Source organism: Charadrius vociferus, unplaced genomic scaffold, assembly GCF_000708025.1.
Source record: "Charadrius vociferus isolate BGI_N301 unplaced genomic scaffold, ASM70802v2 scaffold822, whole genome shotgun sequence".
In the NCBI taxonomy this organism is placed as follows: Eukaryota; Metazoa; Chordata; class Aves; order Charadriiformes; family Charadriidae; genus Charadrius; species Charadrius vociferus.
The window spans coordinates 301,749-306,819 of record NW_009647481.1 but is presented as its reverse complement, the minus strand read 5'-3'; the positions used below and the strand labels follow the sequence as shown (position 1 = coordinate 306,819).

At 57.2% G+C, this 5,071-nt stretch overlaps 1 protein-coding gene across 1 annotated transcript in view; it reads right to left on the bottom strand.

Moving 5' to 3' along the window:
* Positions 1-5,071, bottom strand: part of PCDH1 (protocadherin 1) — a 131,560-nt gene that overhangs the window by 85,587 nt on the left and 40,902 nt on the right. The gene's annotated exons all lie outside the window — the stretch shown is intronic.

Here is a 5,071-nt window from a genome sequence, read left to right as displayed (position 1 = left end):
TGGCTACATCTGCTCCTTGCACAAGGGAGCTTTGTTCGCTCCCCCAAGTGCTGGTTTAGCAGCTGCTTTGGACCTTTCCTTTGCAAACATCCAGGCCGTGTGTCTGCAGCCTGCTCTGCCTGGGCTCGGCCTCTGGCAGGGCTGACGGTCCCTGGGAGTTGGGCTTCCTCAGCCTGAGCGGCTTTGCTGGGACTGCAGTGAGGAGCCTTTGTCTTCCTCGCGGGGGAGTAGGGGGGGGGGAAGATTTGCAATGAAAATGGAGTGGTTGCTATTTGAATATCCCCAGCAAAAGAGCCATTAGCGCTAATAACAGCTTTCAGCACAGTGCAGAGGGCACTTCCCATCCGCCGCCTCAGAGCACTTTGCACGGAGCCATTTCCCCATCACATGAGAGACGAGGAGCGCAGAAGCACCTCACCCAGGAGTGCTGGTTGGTGCGGGGATGCCAAGGCTGCCCCTTCCACTGCCCTCCCAGCACTGCCAGGGGCTGAAACAGGAGGGCACTGGGGCTGGGACCCAGCTCCCACGGCCATGGCTCTGGGGCACTGTGGCATAGGTGGCACCTCACTTGTTCTCTCTACCAGGGACTTTGGGTCACCCCAAAAACAACTCTCAGGGACTCTGGGGTTGGAGACAGGCTGCAGAGTTCATCCTGCAAGGGCTTCCCCCGGGGTCCTAGAGGTGACCTGGCCTGTGGACAGGGAGGGCGTGATGAGCTGAGCAGAGGGACACCTGCCAGCCCAGAGATGCCAACAGAGCCTGGCAAGGGCCACGACCTCATCCCATCCAGTGCCAAAGGATTCAAGGAGTGGGAGAGGGACAGGCAGGGAGCTGATGTGGTTTGAGCTTCCCTCACCACACTGCAAGCCGGGCCAGGGGCTTGTGGGGAGATTTTCCAGGCAAAAAATGCCGGTTTGAAGCTGAGATCTTCCTGTACTGGAGCTGAGCTGAGAGCACCGCACTGAGAGGGGCTGGGGAGACAAGCTCCGACAGGCTCCAGCGATAAGCAGGAATTAGAAATGCATTAGAAGCCGCTTCAAAGCCCTCTAGATCGGAGCAGCACATCTGATGCTGCAAATGCTTTCTGCTGAGAGGCAGGCAAAGCAGGCAGTCACATGGGCTCCATGTCCCCAGGGTGACATGGGCTCACCGGCCACCACGCTGCCGGCTGGCCAGTACTAGGACTGCGTGTCCACCCTGGTCTTTGTGTGCCCTGGAGTAAGTGCGATGCCCTGGAAAAGAGCCACGTTTGCCAGCACCCACAGGCACGCTGAGGGTGCCAGGGAATCAGACTCACCTCTGCATCCAGCTCTCTGCAGGTCCTGGGCATGTTTGCGTGGATGCAGGTCCTGTGTGGATGCTCCTGGTAAGTCATCCCTGGGTGCTGGGGATGGATCAGCTCTGGGGGCTGCACCCAGGGTTTGTGACCCGGGGCTGGAGTTTGGAGCAGGTCAGTTCTCCTGGGGATGCTGTGATCATGGCAGCGGGACCCCGATGGGGAGGTGAGAGGTGCTGCTGCCGTCCTGCCCTGAGTGGCTGATGGTGGTCCCCCACCATGGGTTTCCTCATGGGGTTGGGTTTCTGTCTGGCTTTCCAATGTACAAAGCACGTAGAGCATAGCTTTGCTGGGCTCATCTCTCCAGTCTCGCTCTTCCATCCAGATGTCAAGTGGATGTTAAGCAATGCCCCTTGTTGCATTGGTCCACTGGGAGAGGATGGGTTCAGCTGGGATGTGTCCCCTATCCAGAGCAGACATCCCAGCTCTGTTTAGGACTCACACTCTATAAACCTTGCCAGGGAAGCAAATATGCCAGCTTTGAGTGCCATGGGGCAATGCAGAGGTCCAGGAACCATGGTGGGATCCCAGCCAAGGATGTTTCCACCGGAGAATCTCACAGGGGGGAGATGCCAGCCCTTGGGCTCCATCCTGCACAGGGCTGAGCCCTCCTGTATGTAAGGGGACTTCAGCCCTGTGAAGCACTGAGCCCCAGCCCTGAGGGTGAAGGGGGGGTGCTGTGTCGGGGTGCAGAGGTTAATGCCGGGGTCCTGCTCCTCCTGCCAGCCCCAGGGCCCGTTTGCCATTTGCTGTTTATTTTTATCCTGTGCATGATGGATCGGTGCACGGCTTCGATGTTGCCAGATGATTTTCCACCAGTTCCATCACATAGCAATTTAAGGTTAGTCCTGACTGCCAGAATGAGTCAAAAGCTTTTAAAAAGCCTATAAAACAGGCATCTATCTTGCCCTGGTTTTATTCCACTTCTTTGTTTATTGCTGAGGTCACCGGCTCGTGGCTCAGGGAGGAATCCAGGTCGCCAGTGGCAGTGACGTGGGGTGAGGAAGGCGCTCCCTGCCTGGCTTTTGGTGGAGCTGGGACACCTCTGCCTTTGCATCTGAGTCCACGTGATGGCCACTCGCCTCTTGATGCAGGCTGCATGCCTGGGAATGGACCGTGCGGGACACACGGACTGGAAGGGGGCCCGTGTTTTTGGAGAACAACGATGCTGAAAGGCTGTGAGCATCAGGGAACTGCAGGAGCCAGGCCTAAAAATACTTCCCGGAGAGGAGTTTTCTCCTTGCAGAGTTCAGCTGGAGATGGTGAGACCCAAGCAGTGGCTGAGAAGGATTGAAGGAAGCAGGAGGCTTCTCCCCATCAGGGTGGGGGCAAACCTGGGAGGCACCAGCTAGAGGATGCTTGAGATGCTCTGTTGTTAGATTTTGGGTGGCAGTGGGTATTTTTTCCCCAAACCCACCCCTATCTCTGCTGTCAGGTCAGAAGGTGGTGGGGGCCCCTGCTAAGCAGCAGTTAGATGCCCCTCCAGGCTGCTGTTGGGAACACTCTGGAGGGCACACAGTGGCACAGGGGCACCCACTGTGCTTCACAGACATTCTGGCAATAGCTTAGGATCCGCATGGCCAAAATGCATCCCTTAATCCTCCTCCCAGCCCTCTGTCCTCCAGCTCTGGCAGTTGCCATGGAGAGTGCCGCAGAGCACTTCTTCTCACCCCCTGCCCTGGGTGAGCAGCCCTCTCTCTCTCAGTTTTCCCATTCCAGGTGTAAATTCTGCTGGTTTTCCCAGTGCAGCATCTCTGTGAAAGCCCTCAGACTTTTCCAGCCTGGCTTTCATCAGCCTCCTGCCTTCCTCCTGGCTGGGACAGTCCTCATCTATCCGTGCCCATACCCAAACCTGCCACATCCATCCCCACCCTCAGCCAGCCCCCTCTCTGCAGGCACCCACCTCACTGCCCCCAGATCCCACCTCCTGCCAGGCTGACACGTGTCCTTGCCGTGTCCCTCCCTGCCTTTCCCCTGGGATGGGGACCCATAGTCCCTTGGGAGAGGTGTCACCCTGGCACTGATGTGTCCATGTGGCCCCAGTGCCAGTGCTGTGGGGAGGAAACAGCAGCTCCAAGATCGTGGTGATGCAAAAAGCCCAGGCTATATATATATAAGTGCATAGTTATACGGGTGAGTGCACACACCCATCCGGGCAGCTGAAAGGGCACAGGGGCTCAGAGGCTGCCGCACGCCGAGCTGTGTCCTGGCTCCTGCTCACTCCCAACCCCGGGGCTGCGCGCGTGCCAAGCCAGGCTGGGGTTTTCAGAGAGTTATTTTTAAAAGAGCTGATTTTGGGATGCGGCTGGCAGTGAGGATGGTGGGGCCAGTGCAATTTAAGGGACAGCAGGCTGCAGTTTGGAGAAGGGAAGTAGCAGGCGGATGGGCGAGTTCCTTTTATCCGGTGTCTCTGATGTTTCCAAGGGATGCCAGCTTGCTTCGCAGTCAGGGGAGGGCAATAGGGGATGGGAAGGCACCCAGGTTACATCATGAGGAGAGGACACATGCCACACATCACCTCTCTGCTCACCTCCAGTGAACCCCAGGCTGCAGAGCAGCTCTGCCTGCGCATCGCTTGGCGGGCCCTGGGGAGGATGCAGCAAAGTGATGCCAAAGCACGCTCAAACCTGAGGAGGAGAAGAAGAAGGAGGAGAAGGAGGAGATGCCCTCCAAGGTCTGGGCTAGGTGCATGCGAATGTGGCTGATAGCCTCCTAGGCTGGGGTGCCATGCGTGTTTAGGGGTGTGAGGTGGGGGAGTTGCTGTAACTCCCTCCTGGCCTCACAGCTCATAGAGCTGGTGGTCTGTGCCCTCGTATAGAGTATGGACTCCTGAAATCCAGCCCTGCCCCAAGACTTTTGTCCCTCTGCGGACCACAGTTTGGCCCCTCTGAGGGACCAAGGAGAAGGCACAGCTGCCCCTATGCCATGCAACACAGAGATGCCCAAACTACCTGTGAATGAGCCAATTCTTCCTTGCAACACTGCACAGATCCCATCCGGCCTCCTGCAATCCCACATCCTGACCTGAACTGGCTGTCCGGGATGTACTGGGATGGGAAGGCTGGTGCCAGAATGGGCATCCTTTCTGCTACCTGGAAGGCTGCCTGCTGCCCAACTCAGGAGGGTCATTTTGTGGCTGGGATGGTATTGCTCGTAACTCCGGTAGCCAAATAAATGGCTTTTGATAAAAGCTTTGCAGGAAGAGACATTAGAACCTGCTGTTGCCCAGCTGCTCCTCTGGGGATGCATCCACCTGGGAGCTGCAGTCTGTGCAGGGAAGAGCCCCAGCACAGTTGTGGTTGCCTGCTGCGCCCTGTGTTGGTCCACCTTAACCCCCTCCAGCCTCAGCACCGCTTACTGCAGCCTCCAAAACATCCAAAGGTTGTGTGCAGAACACCTGCACACTGCTCGCCACCCTCCCTTGGGCACATAAATGGCCTCATGGGAAAGCAAGTGAGAAATTGTCAGCCATTAGTTGCTGGCAAAAGCAAACCTGCCCAAGATTGCCTTCAAAAAGATGTTGCTCTAGAGCAGGCAGACCGTGCCTGAGAGGGGCTGGCGAGCTGGCTGATGTCCCAGGGCTCAGAGGTGAAGCCAGGAGGACAATAGCTGCTTTCTAAACCAGGCCGGCATCAGAAACCAGGCCTGCAGCTCAGACGGTTTCCTTGTGTGATTGGAAAGAGAAAGTTTGGGCTCAGGGCTTTCCTCTTGACTTCAGCCTCAAAACCACCTTTT